This window comes from Cariama cristata, unplaced genomic scaffold (assembly GCF_000690535.1).
Source record: "Cariama cristata isolate BGI_N322 unplaced genomic scaffold, ASM69053v1 scaffold6084, whole genome shotgun sequence".
In the NCBI taxonomy this organism is placed as follows: Eukaryota; Metazoa; Chordata; class Aves; order Cariamiformes; family Cariamidae; genus Cariama; species Cariama cristata.
This window is the reverse complement of record NW_009614642.1, coordinates 669-21181: the sequence shown is the minus strand read 5'-3', so window position 1 is coordinate 21181 and position 20513 is coordinate 669.

The following is a 20513-nucleotide window of genomic DNA, read 5'->3' as shown; positions in this document are numbered from 1 at the left end:
AAAAAGAAGAGGTGTGAGTTTCAGGTGAAGCCCTGGCAGCCATAGGAGCTCACCCTGGCCCTTGACATGGTAATGATGCAGACACAGACGTGTGATAAGCCCTGCTCTGCACACACTTTAAAATCTAAGTAGCTTATGAATAAGTAATAATCCCTTATTCCCAGTGCCATAATCTATATTTAATTAAGAAAATAACTAAATGGTGGCAGCAAAAGGGTCTGTGTGGGGAAACGGAGACAGAAACACTGTGAGATATGCTGCAGTACGAAAGGGAACAAACGGCAACCTCAGCACGGCAGAGGCAGCAGAGCCATGGCCTCTAGCTTGGCTGTGAACTCAAGGCAGCCTGGCCTGCAGCAGACCTGTCTACAGCGAAGTCTGCCACGAGCAGCTTCTTGGGTCAACAGGTGAGCTGAAGGTTGGCCAACAGGGACTGGGTCATTCATAGGCAAGTGTGAATTTTCCCTCCTGTTCAGTCCTGGTGGTGATGCTGGACTGCGCATGGAAAGCAATGCACCGATGTGCCCAGTAGCCCGTGCCCTACATGTGAGCGTTCAACAGCACCCAAAGCAGCGCCTTTGACGCTGCTACAACAAGCTGTTTGGTGCCTGCATCTTACGACATTTCTGTGCTAAAGCAACCTTGGCCAGGATGCTCCAAATGTCTTGCACTGGCAAATCAAAGCAAGCCCTGCAGCTGACGAGCACACAGACTGGCATGCCAGAGTCATCCACACTCTTAGACTAGAAGGGGCCAAGCCGGGCCAACACTGGGCCAATGACCAAAGCATGTAGAGCTGTTCATATTACGTATGCAAGCGCTTGTTAGCCCAGGCCAGAACCTACAGCAGTGCTCTGCTGGATGCCTTAATGCACCCCTGGGACCACCGTCCTTCTCACCATCACCTCAGCACCCATGGGTTACTTTTCAGTGGTCTTTGCCAACTTGGAGCCAGTCCCAGGCCAAAGACCGGAGTTTGGCTTTTCTCCCAGTCTCCGTGCTGAGAGCACTGCGGATGGTGCTGATGTCAGCTCTAAGCAACCTCCGCTTTGGGCAAGAGAGAAAAAGATCAACGGCGGTGTGTCTGTAGATAGTCCAAGTATCCTGCACCTGTGTCCAGAGCCTGTCCAACACAACCGCAAGGACTTTCCGGCTACAGCCCCAGACCTTTCCCACCTGGCATCTTCCACCAGTTCCCCAAAGCATCGCTGCAGCCTTGCTCTGTTAACTAAGTTTTGCTTATCATTTCACTTGTGGGGTCTGCAGGTGACAGATACCCCTCTGCTTCCTTGGGTTGTCAGTAGTGGAACTGAGAGCACATTTTAAAGACTGGGTTAAAGAAAACAAAAAATCTCAGTCCACATACTATGAATTATAAATAGACCGTCTGCTTTTTAAATTGAAAAACAACAATAATCACTGCTATTGAACAAAAGCAGCCTTATTACCACTGGGACAGATTCATTTTTACCAAAAGAACACAAATATTTTTCAAGCTGCTCTTGAGCTCCTGAAGTTGCTAACGTCCTGCTGCTTCCCCTCATGTCTGTCCCGGGGAGCCGCGGGAGGCACAGAGCCGCAGCGGGGACGGGGAGAGTCGTGTGGGCAAAGGGGGGACAATCCCTTTGGCTGTGGGCAAGAGAGAGGGATGTACTTTGGGGGAGGTTCAGCTAAGCCAGGCTACAAAATGAGAGAGAGATGCTGCCAGTTTTTAGTTGCACTCTTTTCCTCTAACTGCTGTTTTATGGCAGGGTGACAGGAGGTCTGGAGAAACCGGTGGCTTAGCCTGGGTGGAGCTGAGGAGTGGGGACAGGCTATGTTGGAAGGGGCACAGCCGCTCAGGTCAGCTTGTCTTTCAGTTCCTATTAGGCAATAGAGAAAAGCACAACTTCCAGAGAGGACCTGGTGAGCACAGAGCCCACGAGCACACAGTGGGCACCTGTCACTGTGAAGGTACTGTGCTGAGAGGTATGGTCCACGGCAGCTTTGTGGGCTGTTCAAGGCGTGCAGAGTAGGCTGAGTTCTCATAGCACAGACATGGGAAAGGAAAATTAAAGCAGCCCCATGCCAAGGTCCTGAGGTCTTTCTTTTCTCTCTTCCCAGGCCGTGAGATCACTAGGAGAAAAGTGCTGGCTACTAAATCTAATCTGCCACATACTTTGAGAACAGCACAGCACCGCGGAAAGTCAGGAACGTGCTGCGAAGGTGGCTGTCAAACCAGAGCCAGGAGCATGGCTTGAGCAGGTGGGAGACTGGAGACGGTAGAGCTAACACTGTTTTATCTGGGTTTTGGTCCCTGAATCAGAGGGCTGGACAGCATTAGCCATTACTGATCTGGAGCCAGTATCTGAATGACTGCAGAAAAAAACACTCACTGGATTCCTGCCTGGGCACTGTTTCAGGCATGGCTGCCAGCAGGCTCATGCAGTTGGCCTGTCCTGTGTTATGATCAGAAAAAGTGTCATGGGACTGACAGCGTCCCACAGCCCTGGCCACACCAGCAGTTACCCTGAGCACAGCACTGGAGCAGCCATACCCTTGGAGATGGGGCTAAGAGGGTCTTCTCTCTGCCAGAGTCTGAATGTGGCTGCTGGAGAGGAAGCATGGACTTGTAAGGTTGACCTACCAAGTGACGCTGACGGCTCCATGTTGGAAGTTGCCTTCCTGAGTGCAACATGCAAGTTCAAATGTTACAAAGAAAGGTGCAGCCTTGGAGATGAGGAGAAAGGAAATGAACAAAAACAATTTAATAATGAATATATTATGTAGACGTGTCATGCTTCTTGCCTGCTGGCATGGATTAATATCCATAAATCAAAGAGGAAAGGACTGTGTTTAATGCTGGAGATGGAGGCTGGTCCTCAGAAAATTGCTAAGGGGGCATTAATGAGGAGAGACATCTGGGAATGGCTCCAGGTGCATTGGCTGCACGCACAAGAAATTCTACAGAACCGTTGTCAGCTAAAATTTATTCCTGTGCTGTGGACGCATGTGGTCCATGAGGACAAAAGTGTGGGGACCATGGGTCCCCATGTGGAGGCATTGGTCAAGCTCAGGAGGAAGGTGGACGCTCCCCCGGTTCTCTGCTCCACAAGGCAGCTCCTCATCTTCCTTTCTCCAGGCCTGGGCTTACACGCCAGGAAAGCTGACCCCATCTTTTGACTTTATTCAGCAAGAAGGTCCACACAGACTAAGTTACAGGCCAGTCTCAGCCTGTGAAAGCCAGGAGTCAAAACTAAGGTGGGCCATGCTATTACATCCATCCTGCCTCTGCTGGGCATGCAGTCACCAGAGACAGGAGTCAGGGACAGTGTTATCTCACACATACCACGATTGCCGTGACCCAGAGCATGGGGAGCAGCATCTCTTCCTGCTGTTTAAATAAGCATTGGGTCAGCCAGAGATAAAGATAGCCCCTTGGCATTAGAAGGAGCCCTCCAAATGTGAAAGAAGCTCTGACACTACATGGAAGGGATAGAGGACAGAGGCTCAAAGTGTGGAGCATCTCTCAGTATTTCCGGAGCCCATCCTGAGGGTGGCTGGTGGGTACCTTAGCAAGAGGTAATTGCCCTCTTGAACAGGCACAAGGCCCACCACATTAATCAGGGTCTGCCCTGCTCAGGATGTTTCCCTTTCAGCAGCACAAGGCCCCTGCCAGGATTTCAGAGGGACATTAAACTCAGTGGAGATGGCACAGCACAACCTTTCACATCCCCAGGAGGGGTACGCGTGGCAGGGACTGCTGTTGGGAAGGGGGGTCACTTCTGCTGTCAGTATTTTTTCCCGAGGAGAGAGCATTGAGTGCCAGGATTTCATTAATCGTATTTCATGTGCATTTTAAAAACCCTTGAAATCTTCACTTTTTAAGAACATCGCCCTCGCCTTCTCCTCTCCCACCCACCCTGTAATCTGGCATTGGTGGCCTCTCGTGCCTATTCTCCCTCTGCCCTTCTCAGGACCACCTCCTTCCACTCACACTGACCCACTTTAACTGTCAGATTTACAGCCAAGCTGCTCACCGGGGGAAGAGGCTGGATTCACAGAATAAATTTGCAGAGCCAGGGAGCCAGCTGGGGATGAGTGAGCAGAAACAGTCCCTCCAGGAGAGAGACACCCACACTCGCGCGCATGGGGAGAGGCGAGAAACCTGCCAGGGAGATGACTGGGAGCAAAGGATGCTAAGAAAGCATACGTTCACAGTACAAATGGGTTAGAGGGGGAAAGGGGAAAGAAAACAAGGCGAGAAGGCAGTGAGGAAGGGAAGGGCATGGCAGAGAGGGGCACAGGGCAGTGGGAGGGAATCCCACCAGCCAGCCAAGGAAACGAAGCCCACCACGGCACGGCTGCTATTTTTCAGGTTGCACTGCTAGGAAAATGTATCATTTGGGAGAAAGCTTGGTCCTAGCAGAGGGGAAATCTTCTACCAGGAGGGTGACAAGGGGCATAGGTAGGGTAGGACAGGGAGCAGAGAGGTTGCTGGCTTAGAGAAGGGAAGGGGGGGGGGTTGGAGGATCTCGAGGGCTGGAGGGACAGAGCTGTGCAGAGGGAAAAGAGGGAGGGAGGAGGCTGAGCATTTGGAGACACCTCAGCATTTCAGGGTTTATTTGAAGTTCCTTCGAGGTTCAGCTCTCACCTGATGGAGCAGCCCCGGCTCCTGACAGTGGAGCAGAAGTAGCTGCTGTCCCAGGGTCCCGGCGGAGGGATGGAAACCCCAAGCACGGGATCCGGAGGGTTGCTACAAGCAAACCCATGTGGTGACATGAGAAAGCCATGCTGGGGCCGAGCTCACAGGCAGACAGGCTTAGCCCTCGGAGAGCGGGGAATTGCTGTCTGTCTATATCTCTCTCCGTTTTCCCTGATTTTATTGTGTTTTGTTTAATTGAATCACACACACACATGCACACAAAGCCCTGACTCGTGGTGTAAAGTCTGTAAGGAAACGAGCAGCAAATTAACGTTCCAGGAGGAGCGATGCTGTGCAAACAGATGACACTCGGCACAAGCCACAAGCAGGAGGGACTGGAGCAGCAGGAGGAAAGGAGGAGAGGGAAGAAACCTACAGAGAGGGAAGAGGGAGCTGAAAGAGGGTTTTCCAAGGGAAAACAGAGCTCAAAATAAGCAGAACAAGGGGAGGAGGAAAAACGGAGAGGAGAAGGGAGAGGGCAGCACAGATGACGCTGGTGTTACCTATAAGGTCACTGTGCCCAAACTCTCCTTGATCCCTGTGCGGAGCAGTTCAGAGCATGGGAAGAGAAAGCTCCCACAGCTCAGGGCTGGGGATGGCTGGGCTGAAGGGACATGGCTCAAAGTCCCAGGGGTCCATCGCGGCTCCAGAGCTCTCCTGCCCCAAAATGAACAAAACACCCCTCTGGACACAGTATCCTAGTCCACCTAGGCCTCTGTCATCACCTACTCAGCCTCTCTCGGCATGACAATCGAATCCCTCTCTCAGCTAGGACCCCCACTCCCCTTCCTCTTGTGAATGTCTGGTGTACCTGCAACTCCACGCAAGATTCTTATCCTCAGGAAAATATCAGATATTGAGGAATGATGGACATGCAGGGTGAGACCATGATGTACTGGGTGATGTGCTCCAGCACTCCCCAGGCTCCTCGTCTCCAAGGAGCAGCACCCCAGTGGCACCGTCCAAACCCTGGATGACTGGTGCATCCCTCATCCCAGCCAGAACCAGTGGACCAGCAACCTCCTCCATTGGGACCACAGTGCAGAAGGCAGGGACAGCAGAGGGGAAGGAGCATCTCCAGGACGGAGGGTTGACTGTGCAGGAAAGCAGCTCTCTGGCCTCTCTTCACCTCCCATCTCGCCCCTGCTCACGAGGAGCTGGGAGGTAGCCACTCCATGAGATGAGATGCTCTTCAGCGCTGGAGAAGTGTGAGGCTAAAGGATGTGAACATCCTGCCCAGGCTTGCTGTGACAGACCTCACATGTGTTTAGTCACATCCAGCTATGAAGCCACTCTGGAAACCAAGACATTTATTCAAAGGAGCAGCAGCATCGCACACACATCTGCCTGTGTGAAGGAGAACTTCAAGGCTGACAGTCACAGAGCCCAGCAGTAACCTTTGGCTAATTAGCTGTCTTGATTTCCTTGCAGTTTATTTTTACACTTCTTGGGCTCTGAAATGCATTTACTGTAATGTCAGAAAGGTCGTGGTAAATATAAAGCTTCCTAGCAATAACTATATCCACCCCACTGGGTTTTTGGGACTGATAGCTACAGCTTGGCTTGGGATAGGCAGGCTGACAATGCTTTGCTGGGGTTTTTTGTCTTGCATGGGACTTATTGAGACTGTGCTGGTGGCAATGATAAAGGCTCCTGGGGCAACGCAGGTATCTGCACGGACCACAATGAGCACAGAGCAAAGGGTGTGTGTAAAAGTGCTTTCCTGGAGTCAAATTGTAGTCAAAGGACAAGGAAGCCTGCAGGATGCAAAGCTAGAAGCCAGCTCAGGAAGGAGAGATGAGGTCAAGGAAAGCAGGCAACTAGAAGTGTGGGAGCGATGCTGAACCTGCAGAGGAGAGCAGGTGGGATCCCCTTCTAAGCGTTAATGAAATCGTCTGCTGAGGCTGCTGCCCAAAGAGCCTTCCTGCTCCTGGGCAGAGAAGGGAGCCAGGAAAGATGCTGTTGTTAGATCGCAATCAAGAAGGGATCTGAAAGCCCCAAGCCCCATTGGGGTGGAAGATGACTGTGCTTATTGAAGTGGGTCACTCTGCTCCCCACCCTCCCTGTACTTCAAATAAGCCTGTGCTTCAGGCATCACTGCACAGTGCCACGGTCTCCCCGTGACCCTTGTCAGAGGGTGAGGACTGTCAGCGGCTGGGATCTGGCCTCCCAGGGCTCCCCTAGCAAAGCCCACCCCTCGGCTGCTGGAGGAGCTCACAGCCCCGGCTGACACCCCTCCATCCCAGGAGCTTCCTGCACCCCACAGACCGGAGCAGGTTTGTATGTCAGCGCTGATGACTTCCATTTGGCCAAGGTGCTGGGGTTAAGCTGAGGGTGACCACAGCCTGAGCTATTCCTGCTTCTCTCCATAGGGTCATGCAGCCCACGCTGCCGGCAGCTTGCAGACCATCAGCCTCCCACCACCTCCTGCGGGCTCTGGACCCGGTGCTGGGCAGAGGCAGGAGACCAGGCTGAGCCACACCATCAGGAAACACAAAGAGTAAGAAAATAGCTTCATTATCTCTGTGCTGTGACCTCCAGCATAAACCACTCAATATGTGGCTCCCCCTGGACTGTGCACAGAGAAGATCAGTGGAAGGAAACCAGAGAAGAGACCATTGCATTAATGATCATAAATGAAGCAACGATCCTCTACCCCCGGATCAGTGCTACCGCGGCGAGGAGACCTCTGAGTACTTGCAGATGGTGGCAGGCACCCAGCACTTCAAACAGCCCCTTCCCCCTTGGCTGCCACTCCGCCTGCCTGGTTGGATGTCAGCCTTCAGGACTGCCCCAGGTACCAGTTGGAGAACTCAGTGCCAATTAAAATCCAGGCCGTTGTATCCTTTGAACTGCAGAGAAACAAAGCCTGAGAATTCAACCTTTGCCTTTTTTTTTTTTTTTTTTTTTTATCCCAAATGATGTCAGGAGTTGAAGAGACAGAACAGCAGTGACTGCAATTGCTGTCGAAAGCTGCTAGATATTTCAGCGTGCTGCTTGATCTCCACTGGCGGAGGCTGCACTGGAGTTGGTAGCCCAGCTGCTTAGCTCCAGATCTTTAAGGGTCAAATCATTATGAACTCTCTCAGGGAAGTTAATAGGAAGTTTACCTTTGCCTCAGCTACATAAAATCAACAAGAAATTCCCAACTGCCCACAGCAATACACTGTCCCATCTCCAGTCCCAAGCATCCCTTCCTACGAGTCAAACTCACGTTATATTTTCATTTTTAAACCCACTCTTACAATTAAAGCTTACGCTGCCTGATCAGAACTAAAATGTCTCGGATGACCGGCAATAAGACAAAGGGCTTGTTTTGGGGGCTGACATCAGCCAGCACTCAAATCTGAGTCTCCTCACTTCTTCTGCTGAGGTTCAGGTATTTCAGAACTGAGCTCTCTGCTGGGATGATGCACCTGCATCTCTGCAGCCCAAGGCACAGCACGGCTCCATCCAGTGGAGCCGGTTAGGCCCTGACTGCACCAGCAAATCTCTTTGGGTAGCACCTAAGCACCTTAAAAGCCCTTTGCAGCTCCCTGTACCAACAACCTGCACCTGGGTTGCTTTAAAGGATGAATACCATGGGCGCAGTTTCAAAGCATCTCACTGACCATAAGGCTTGTGAGCACAGCAAGGCACTTTGGTACCTATAGTCTTAAAACCACACACAGAAATGATTGGTGAGCAATAAGCAGTGAAGGTTTCAGTGATGAGGAAGGAATTATTATGTTGCTCCGAGTAGGCAAGGAGGGACCTGCAGCACCAAGCCCTCCCTCATCACTATCAGCCCTTTAATTGCCCATCCCCATATCCCTCAGACAGATGTGGGGGATGCCTGTGTAATCGGAGCCCTCTGGCATGACCAGAGCCGTGGCATGATGCACGGATCCTTTAAAGGAGTTGGTACCATTCAGGAAGGGAAGGTCCTAAGCTCGTAGGTCATGCATATATACGTGCATATACATTATTTATACCCTCCACATGACAGCTGCTGGCTGTATCTACAGACTCTCTCTGCTTACATCTCTGAGTCATGGCTGTGTAAAGCTCCTTGACAGACCCGGAGGATGAGAGATGTGGTAAAATCCCAAACATGAGTATTGCATCAAAGGTACAGTGGTTATCAGAGTGCAGATAAATAACAGCTTCCTCACAATTTCAGGAGTTGGGGGAGAGCTAGGGCTGCCTAACCACCCTCCTGGAGATTTCACCCTGGGAGGACGGCAGCAGTGCGGAGTCTGGACCCAGGGACACAGCGTGTCTGTGCTTGTGGCTCCAGGGCTATTCCCAGATGCTCCATTGGGGTGCATTGAGGGTGTCTGTCCACGCTGCTGGCAGAGGAGCTGGGGAGCTCGGCAAGGAGCTGGTGGGTGGGCTTGAGTGGGATTTCTGCTGCATAGAGAGCTCTGACAGTCCTCCACGCATGCCTGGCTGCGTAAGTCACTCTTCGTTTGGCTGACTTGAGAAAGCTTCATGAGAGGCTTTTAGAGGATGTCGCACACAAATGGTGGGAGATTGCCCCGCGTATCTTCATAGATGGGCTGTGGTGAGCTGGAGTCCGTGGAGCTATGCCATGCAAAATGAAGAGGGGTGGCTGGGACAGCACCAGCAACCTGTCCTGCCACTGCATCTCCCTTCTCCTGATGATTTTCCTTCTCTCGTTACTGTCTTCCTTATTTTCCCCAGGACTTTTGCCTTCTTGGAAACTGCTGCTGCATCAGCTGCCCAAGATGTGGGAAGGACACGTGAGCATCCTGATGGACCCAATAGCTACTTCCAACAGCAGGTACCCTGCACTGCAACGGGCATTCACGTTTACAGTCACTATTTCAACCAGCCCTTGAGGCTGGACAGGAGGTTTTCCACCCAAATGATGCTGGAGCCCAGCTCTGGGGGAGAGCTGCAGCCCCAAGGAATCAGTGCCCATGTACAACCCTGTCCAGCACCACCGGGCTCCGAGGCCTAGGGACCAGCACAGGATAAAGACTGCCCCATTCTACCCCCCTCTGGGAACAGGGACAAGGAGCAAGACACTGGGGAGGATCATTACTTTGTAGTAGGTTTGCTAGCAGGGAAATCTGCTGCTTCCAATTCCACCTCTCTGCAGTCAGTGACTCCCGCCACCATGTATTACATTTTATTCTATAAGAGCAAAGCAATTTTCATTGAGGGTAGGGACACTGAAGCACAGAGAAAGAGGAGAATAATATCTTATCTTTCTTTAATCCCCGCCATCCCAAAGGATCCCTATTCCGTTTGCTTTACTTTCTATATGTATGCACAGTTAATTAGCATTACCACAGAACTGCAGGTATTCTCAGACTTAGTAGGGGGAATATCTTGTAATAGGAGGGTAAGCAAATTGTTTCTGCTGTTTCTATTACAGCCAACTTTGATTATCCAGGGTAATGGGATAATAGGGACAAAGCAAAAACATGGATAACATGAAACCTATGCAAATTAAGCTAGAAAAAAAGTGATGCTGAAAGTAATGGAGGAAAGAAAGGTCAGTGATACTGATTAAGGAGCATGAGGATCCCTGTGCTAGCACTGCCCTAAGCTCATAAATCCATACACAATGGTACCTGGGCACAGTAGTTATGCAGCAAATCTATAGGGTCTGTCACTGTGCAGGGGAAGCAGAGACATCCCCTGCACAGTAAAGCCAAGCTGCAGCAGAGGGAGGCGAATTGCATTAAAGCTGAGTATTTCAAAGCCTCCATGTGAGGGATTTGTCATTAAAATGAATAAGATTTGGGCACTCAACCCACCTCCTCCCTACATGAGCAGGAAGAAGCCCAATTTAAAGGTCAGCATCTTAATGGCTTTCACTGTGTATATACCAGGATAATTCCTCTCCAAACAGAAATCCAGCACCTGCTTGGTGAGCCACAGCCACCGTTTGAAGGAGCACAACAAGAGCATCCATAGCTGAGGAGAGAGAGGTATACAGATAGGTATAGCTTCTCCATTAAAACAGGAGGGGAGAGGCCAAGAGAAAAGAGCTGATTCCTTGCATCTCTTTGCAATATGGCCCAAGTTGAGGAAAGGAAACAGCACTTGAGTTCCCCTGTAGTTCCCTGTCTCAGCAAAGGCCAGATTCTGCCAAAGGGGATTTTCAAACCCTCGGCACCAATACCGTGAAGGCAGCTCTGAAAAATCTCTGGTGGTGGGTGGATAAAAAGGGCATCAGTGGAAATGAGACAGAAAGAAGAGAGGGAGGAATCTTAGAGGAAGACGAACCTTCTTAACAGGTTTTATTGATTTAACCCAAAGAGAGAACAGTAGGGGGAAATTTATGCCATTTAAATGCAAACCAGTAATAAAAATAATCATTAGAGTCATAATCTCAATCTGTTAGCATTTTATGTAGAAATGCGCTTAATGGGAAATATTTTCCATGTAAACTATTTGCATTTACTCAGTACGAATGGGCCTCTTAAATATAACTCAATCATTATCACGGACTTTTTTTAAGGGGTTGTTTTAAGTCCTCAGTTTTTTAAAGTGCCTGATGATTTCACAGCCTCTGTTGAGCCTGACTTGAAGAAACTGCTGGCCCACCCCAGCTATGATCCATTGTCCATATCCCTGTGGATATTCCTGTTTCCATACTGGAAATACATGTGGATTTCGACAGTAGTTAGAAACCATCACTATTCACCCAAACAGTGCTGAGATTTTGTGACCGGCCAAGGAGGCTGCATCCCTCACTCAGATCTTGGGACCTTTGATTGAGAAAAAGTAACTTTAGAGCCTGTTTCCAGGCCCTTCATCTTCCAGAAGAAGTGAGAACTACCTGACAATCTTTCTTAGCTTTTCTTCTTGTAAAAGAGGAGGAAGATGTGGGTTTTTCCCTTTACAGAGGAGCTGCAGGGCTGGCCGTGAAGATGCCGAGCCTGCAGCCCAGGCGGGATGCCCTTCCCCGGCACAGGAGGGAAAATCGGACGTGTCCGCCTGCGTCTCAAGAAGAGTTTTTAAGCCAGTGCCTTGTCCCCAGGATCAGCCCCCGCGGGGACACGGTGCTGCCCACGTGCAGGTGCTCAGGGGAGGTCACTGTCCCTGTGACTCCCACACCACGCGCATCTCAGCCACAAAGAAAGAAATAAATACCCTCTTCTGCCTGGGGACACCTTTTAATCTTCTTGCTAGATTTTCATACACTAGTCCAGAGTCTCAGCTGGGCCAGGCATGATCTCATTTAGCATTCCATCCACAGGCCTCTGCTAAACCAAGGCTGCTAGTTTATGCCACGTGCTGACAGGGGCTGGGGCCGCTCTCATTCATGGCACCAGGGGGTTCCCACCACCCTGCAGAAGCCCATACCCTGTCCCAGAAGGGAAAATATGCCATGGAGGTGGTCACCTGGACCACCATCCCCAGTGCTGGGAAGATCACAAGCCCCTTGCAGACCCACTGGTGGCACGATGCTTGCAGGCAGCAGGTGCCGGAGGAGCGGCTCTCCAGGAGCCAGGCAGCTGCCAGGGTCCTGTGCCAGGGGCTGCATCGGCAGAAGCCACCGCGGATCCTCGAGTGGGTCTGGCCCCACGTCCACAGCCTGGGGAGCTGATCCAGCCCTCGATGCACTGCTCATTGCCAGGTCTCCAAACGCACACCGGACCTCACGCTGCGTGGGTAATTCAGGCTCGCAAGGGGGTTATTAAAATCCATTCAAAGCTAATGTCAACCATTTCAGTGTTAATGTCAGTGGCTGAGAGGCGCAGCAGGAGCCAGGGAAGAAGGACTTTGATTTCCTCGCTTTAATTTCCAAGTGGGGTGGGCTTGGCGAGTAGCAGTGGGAGACAGTGAGTGGTGCCGAGTGGCAGCATATGGTACCACATCTCATGCCACAGACGGGTAGGATTCGCACTTTAATCCCATCAGCCAAATATTTCACTCTGTGTTTTACTTGACAGCATCCATCCCTTGCTGGCCGTTTCAGAGGCACGTCAGCTGCCAGGATCCCAGCAGGTGAGTCTGCCCGAGTGCTCAGCTCCAGCACGGTGGCTGGAAGGGGGCCAACAGCGCTGCTCTGCATCGGGGTCCATCGGGTCTGGCAGGTGGGATGGGGCATCGTGTCCAGACACTTCCCATAGGGAGCATTTGAGGGTTCAAACCTCTTCCCGCAAGTTCAGCCTTGGGTCTGTGCTGAGTTGCAGCCCCTCAAACCTGCTGGGGGTGAAAGGGAGACTGGAATTTGGTCATGATGGTCAGGTGAGTCCAAACCAGGGCCTGGATTTTGAAAAAAGACGGGTAATTTCAGGATGTGGTTACCATCATGCAGGCTAAGATAAGAGTAATCAGAGCTTCAGGCCATAAGCCGATTCCTTGTGAGCCTCAGGAAGGAATTAGCCCTGTCTCCTCCGCCCTGTGCCACTCAGCAGCATTTGCACCCATGGGCGCACACCTGACGGGAGCCTGAGCCGTGGGGACACGCACGTCCCAACACTTGCTGGAGACAGGGTGACAAGGACCCTGTGCAGGCAGTGCAGAAGCCCCACAGGCAGAAGAAGGGGCATGGAGGGCAGAGAAAATCTGCTCCATCCATGGTCTGCAGGGCAGGTATTGCCCTACCTCCTTGCACAGGCACGGCGGTGCTGGGACCCCTGAGGTGTCCTTTCCCGGGAGGTCCCTGCCCTGTTTCTCCCCCAGTTTCGGCATCTGTTTGCAGCGGGGATTCCTCCACATTGGCTGAGAAATGCATTGTAGTCTTTTAATAGCTCATCCTGGCTGGAAGCTTTTCCTCGTATGTAAATACTACGTGTAGAACAGTGGCCTCGTTTCACACTGTGGATATGGAAGTGCATCAGATGCAGCTAAACATACTGAAGATCATTTAAATGATCCAAATTTAACATTTGGTTATGTAGTCTGAAGATTTCTTTGAGCATTTAGGTTAAAAGGCACTGTAACTGTAGTCTGACCTCTTGGATAGTGAATTTTACCCAGGGATTTAAAGCAAGTCTGACCATTAAACTCCATCCTTCTGACAGACAAAAATTAGCCTGGTTCATAAACAAGAGGGGTGGCTGCTGGAGGCAGATTGATCACAAGTCACAAGACCAAAATTTTGACCAACATCTCTGAAGGGCAGCAGGTCCTGGCTGACAATACTGCCACAAACCGGGTTATTTTGCTTTAGTCTGTCTGATTTGTGAAATGAAGGTAGCAAACAGTTCTGAGGTCAAAGCTAGTATTCAAAAGCAATACTGGTACCGCTGCTTTCACCTAGAAAACTGCTGCTATTCAAAAATAAACAGTATTAAGAGAAACGTGAAACTCTAATGGTTGTCAGTGGTTGGCCAGATGGGTCAATGAGGTGGTTTAGGATGACAGGACTGCCGAGGAGATGTGTTGCACCAGCAGACCCAAGTCCCATCCCATGTCCCTGCCCTCCTGCCCCAGTGCTGGGGTGGCCAGGGGCAAGGGGCCAGGGAGGTGGGAAGGAGCCGCGTCTCCCTGCAGCCGGCATCTCGTGCCACGTGGCAGGTTACCAAGCAGCTGAGAGTGGGCAACAATTCCTTTTGCCAGTTTTCTAATTTATCTAATGAGCAAGAAAATAAATCAAGCTGACAGTCACCCAGGTGGTTTTGAGCCTCGGTTCCTCACAGTCCCCTTGTTCTTCCAGCCCACTTTATAACAGGGTTATAACCCGAGGACACGGCAATAACTCCTGCTATAATCTTTTCTTTACTAACGTCACTTAGCAGATGGAGTCATTTAGAGGTGCTCACATTTAAATGAGTGGCTTGCCCTGAAAGGGACAGAGCTGGGGCTGCTGGCAAGGTTTTCAGGATCGTTAGCCTAGAAAATGCTTAGCAGGGGAAGCAGTTGGCAGGCAGATTTCACGGACATGGCACCGTTGTCCTCTGCCAGCAAAATTACAAGGCTGAAATCCTGGAGCTGGATGAGGCCAAACTGTTCACAGCAAACAATTTAATTGATGAATGAAGTGAATTGCCCAGGAGATGATTTTTAGTCATCTGCTCATTGCATGAAGCTGCTTGGAGAAGGGTCCATGCAGTTGGGTGTCACCGGCTACCTGCCCACATCAGGGACGGGCTGGCTGGGGCTCCCCATCATATGGACCTTCACCAGAGTCACCTGGGCACCTGCTCCCTGAATGAGCAATCCAGCGCTGCCAACACGGCTACCTCCAGGCTTGCCAATCCGAAGATATTATGCTTCCCTACAAATGTTACCTCTCTTAACCATTCGTGGCTAGACCAGTGGTGGGACCACGCAGAAGATCTCAGCATTGGCTGTTTGAAAGGGAGCCTACACAATGTAAAGAATGGCATCAAACTAAACAGCAACACCTTCTTTTCAGCTTCTCCAAGAAATTCAGTGGCAATCTCAGAAGACTTTCGTCTCTAGCTCCCTGACCCCCTGCACAATGCTGCACAGGCTACCTTCATAAACTCCTTTCATTTGGTCTAATAAAGTAAATTAGCTCTCCAGCTCTTCCAGGGAGAATAGGCATGAAAATGCACATTGAAATGAATGCTTGCAACCCTTGAAAATACCTCTTGCTTGAGAAAAGGCTTCTGAGAAATGAATAGAAGGGACAATAATTACCAAAGAAGGGGAAAATATTGTTCATGCTGGCTAGGCAGCATTTGACTCAGCCCTTGTAGAGGTTGTGGAGAAAAAGGAGAAAGGAGACAGGGAGCTGAGACATTAATGGCAATCATTGTTCTGTGGGGAGCAGTATCTCACAGTGTCCACGGAGACCAATCCCAAATTATTCAGCCTAATAGTTCTCAAAACAAACTCTTATTCTGCGCCTTTGTGGCAGGCATGAAGCTTTCCCTGCAAGTCCCACTTTACATCTTTGGTAACTCAGTGCTGAATGGTATAACACTCAGTTGTGAAAACCTGCAGGAGCCTTTGATGCAAGCATCTTCGAGAGCCAGGGCTTATCAGCTCAAATAACACAACTGCCTTTTATCCTTTGTGTCCCAAGCCTGCTGTTTTGGCACTTATATTTATAATTCATTGCCTGGTTCTGAGTCTGGATCCATCAGGACAGGCAACACTGTCCATCTATCTGCATTGCTGAGATATTTGTGTCTGCCCAGAGGGACCTGAGCACCTAAGCTCTGCTTATCTTCAGTGATGCTTAGGTTTCTAATTGGTTAAAAGTCAGTTTGGAAAGAGCGTCTTAAGAGCTCTAGACTTGTAGATTCTTTCAAAATTACTACCCCCAGGCCAGGCTGTCCATCTTTCCCTCCCTCCCATCAGGGACTGTATCCTCTTGGTCCCATCTGGCCTTCAGCGATGCTTGTGCACCTCCAGCACTGCCATTCCTCCCTTCCAGACCAGCTCCAGCCCGCAGACGTGCATGCCTTTCACCAGCACTACATTTTCTTCAGAGAAGGACAAATGAGGTGGAAGAAGAAAAGGTGAAAACATGATAATAGTTGTGGGTAAAGGCTGCTGCTACAGACTTGACAATGCTGGAAATGCAGGCTTGGAGAAAAGTTTTTCTCCAAAAATTACTCTTTTCAATCTCAACAACACGCTGAAGAAAAGTTTAAGCACACTGTTTAACACCTTTTGTACTCAAATTCCAAATTCACCTGTCTACTCAAGCAATAACAGAAATAATCTTTTTTTTATCCAGCTGCACATTTTGCTATAGAAATTTGTTTCCATTAAACTATTCCCTTTTGTCCTCTTAAAAAGCATATTTTAAATAATAACAGTGTAAAAAAAAATTATATACTACCCAAAAAACTCGACCCTGTCGACTGTGCACTTTTATACAAAAGTTATCTCTTTCTTTCGATGGACTGATGAAAACCCTTTTCATAATGTCAAGGTGGAGATGAGAAAGAGGTAGAAAATTTTTGAGTGCCCAGCACAGCTAGTCATTTCAACAGGAAACACAGGGCAAACCCTGGTCTTAGAAAACTAAGTTACAGCACCAACATGAACCTGATGTTCTCTTTCTGCTTTGTAAAACACAATTTTGTAGAGGTTCGGATGGAAGCACACATTGCACTTCTCATCTTGGGGAAAAAAATGCACTTTTTCCATATTCCTTAAATCTTAACAGAAGAATGTGAATTCAATCTTAAAAAGAAAAACCAAAAATCATAACCATGATAACTTTCACTGCTACCACACTTTCAAGAGTGCAGCAGCCACAGCTCAGCCGTTCAGGGTTTCCCAGGAAGGTCCACATTTGGCCAGTACTCAGAGAAGAAGCCCACCAGAAATCACCCCAAGAACAGCAACATGAGAAACACGACCCTGGATCGCTGTCCATGTCTGCACCAGCCTCTTCCCTCTTGGAAATGAGTGCCACGAGGCTCCCCTTTGTGATCCACTCTTGGGGAGGATTTCCAGGTACTTGAACCCAACCAGAGAGACTTGCTCCATCCACACGATCCCTGTTAGGTCTCTCCCATGGCCAGCGGTCTCACACCAGCCACTTCTCTCACTCCAGAGATGCAATCGACGAGGTCACCCCTTACCTTTGCGCCTGTGCGTCACTGCTGGTTCCCGCTACAGTCGTGAACGTCTCCTAGTTGTTGTCTGCAGGGGCTGGGAGGCACACTGGACACAGCATTCGGGATCCCGCAAGATGGTCACCAAGCCCAGTATTTGAACTGCAAGGAAAGAAAAAGAAAACATAAGAAGGAGTTTTATCAGGGGGTATAAAAGATTGATTGATGGCTTGATTAACAGGAAGCCATCCCAGAGACAGCACAGCTACTCAAGTCATGGATCAGACATAGAGATGCAGGGACCAGATGTGAAAAGGAAGAGGACCAAGGGATGGTCCAAATGAGATTAGTTGCTCAATATAGTAACTAAAAGGGAAAAGAAATCCACCCGCCTGCAGAGGAAGGACTGTAAGAAATGCTGGAAGGGGACCTGAGACTGAAGCAAGAAGAAAGGGACAAATGCCAGACTGGAAATGAAAGAGATGCAGGGAAGATGGATAGCTCTGGGCATGCACAGGGCAGATGGTACAAGACAGACATCAACACAGAGCTCCTGGAGGAGTGAGGAGCCACCACCAGCACCAGCCACTCAGCACAGACAGATATTACTAAGCTTAGTAATCATCCTTACACACAGGGATTGGTCTAATAAATGTGTTTTTAAATCTTAAGTGTGATTTTATTGTCCTCATTGCTCACTTCCAAACCCCTCTCTGTTTTAATTTTACTTTTGGCTGGCTGGTTGGCCAGGGCTCTCTGTGCTTACCACTGCTGTCGAGCTCCTGCTCACCTGTGATGCGAGACAACCAGTATAGCAAGAAGTGACACTGATCGTAACAGTACTCATCTTTGTGATATTCAGTGTCTTGTTTTATTATCATCAACATAATAACAATAACAGCAATATTAGTGACAACCATTTTATTATTCCTCTGTTAGTAATATTCAGACATGACCTAAGAGGTATTTCAGAAAGACAACACAAATCCAGTGCAAGATCCAGGTGAACAGGGCAGTTAATTAAACGTCAGAGTGATGGACAGAGCTGGGACAAGCCTGGAACAATATCAGAGAGCTGGACAACCTTTGACAAGTGCAGGGAGACGGATGGATCTGGGACACGTCCCAGACCTCTCCCCCGGCAGAGGCAGAACCCTTCTACCTACACGCATCTTTAAACACAGCATTGCTCCCTGCTCTGTCGCTGTTTCATTGACTTATGCAGGTAAGGAAATTTTCTGGAGGAAGCTGCCTTCCAAGCCTTGTCACCGATCACAGTCTGATCTGGTGACATTTTATTACGTCCAAATGGTGCAAAGAAAATAAAGAGCCCCTTTGAAAATGACAGCGTCTTAAACATGGTTTTTAACCAGCATATATGTGAACTCACAGCAGGTAGGATTTTTTTCGTAAAAGATTTCTTCTCCTTTTTCCAAACTAGACATTCACAAGAGAGGCAGGCGGAGGACAGTGAACGGGGAGAGAGAATGGCAGCCGGAGGGTGTTGCAAAACTCCAAGAATAAATATTATGGAACAAAAGCAAGCCTGTGACAGATACCAGGCAATCTGTAAGTCATCAGGAGAGTGGGGAGCATAATAGACTAATCAATCAGGTAGACGAGGGTGAGAAGTGTCACAGGGAGGCAATAGGTAGTCGGAGGTCAGTTATGAAATATAATCTCTAAATTGGAAGGAGAAGGACAGTAGTGCAAGAACAATGACAGGTATTTGAATGCAAGTAGGCGAATGTTGGATTGGTGATTTCCAGGAGAGTGAATGTTGGATGAGAATATTATGGGGGTAAGAAAAAATAACCTAGTATTTTACAGACGGGCACATATTCTGTAAAGTGAAAGGCTGAACTGGTGAGACTTTAAAGTGTAGCTCCGCTTCAGAAAATGCTGTTGAAAGACAGACGGTGAGGCTCCCTGATGCTTGTTCCTTGGGGTTTCCAGACAAAGTTTGTCAGGTTAGAAGCAAAAAAAGTGATGCTTTTCCTAAGCGTAAGACCTGCAAATACCACCTGGGATCTGCAAGCCAAGCCAGATCCGTTTTAGCTTGCGCTTTCTCATTAGTGATCCTGGCATGCGTAATCTCTAATCTAGTTACCTAGGATGCAGGGAGGTTGCCCGCTGCCATGCGTGAGAAGATGGGGATTCTGCAGGTGAATTTAATTATTCCTTCTACAGAGAAAGTAGGAGTCAATAAGGCACAACTCACTCTCCATTAGCTATCTGGCCTGCACAGTGACAAGAAGAAGCCAGGCAGCATCATTTACTTCTCTTGCTAAGCTAAGTGGGTATAGTACCATTACATCCAAGAAAAGCTTGACTTAAGATGAAGTCATTTCTACTGACACTTGTCTGACCTTAACTGCATACTACAAAAGCGTCACACAGTCCTTCTAACAACAGCTACACCCCAGCAATTAGAGCTGAATGAACAATTCATAATGAATAATCAGTTTGGCAAACTTCACCTCATTTTATGCTCACAAAGTGTTCACATGCAGATTGCAAAGTTCTCACACTTCTTTGTTAATGGAAATAACTTGCCATTTTTTCCCTTAAGTACATAGTGCCGTATCAGTTCACTGAAAACCACCTATACCCAAAATGTAGGCTGCGCTGATGGGTTATACCAGCCACATGACGCTGTTTCAGCTCCTCCATTGGGTGAGGGACCAGAGCAGCTCCAAGAATTGCAAATCAGGACTGTTACCTCTCTCATTTGAAATTCCCTTTTGCCAAACCCGTCAGCATTCGAGCATGATCACTGCACCGAATATCAGCCATGGATATAGGTAATGTGGGAACAGAGCCAGCTGTGGTCCCTCCACAGCTAATGGAGAGGGCCAGGTATCTTCAGAGGCCGCTGGAGAGGTGGACACCAAAGACACGTTGGAGAACCTGGAGACCTTAAGATGAAAAGCCTGACACCCTTAAACTGTGTGCTTAAGTCTCCATGCCCAGCGCTGGCAGGGGTGGGCCAGATCCTGCAGAGGAAGGGGCACTGGTTTGCAGCCCAGGAGGCAGCACGCTGCTCACGTGAGGCTGGACCAAGGGCCAGCAGCCAAGCTGCCTGGTTGCTAATGAAGCCAAGAACAACGTGTGCTCTAATGGACTGAGACATGAAGGGAGATAAGAGAACGTGGGGCAATAAATCAGGCTTTCAAAACAGGGCATATTAGGAGATCAATGGGACAGATACTAGACCAAAGGAGCAAGCACCAGAGAGACAGGAGCAATTCTGTTCCTCCTCCTTCCCCCTGTTGCTAAGGAATTTTTTTTTTCCATTTAATATCATCCTCATTGTTTTTAAATGAGCAGCAAAGCCAGTGGGTTCCACGTGGCATTAGCAATGTGTTTTTGGA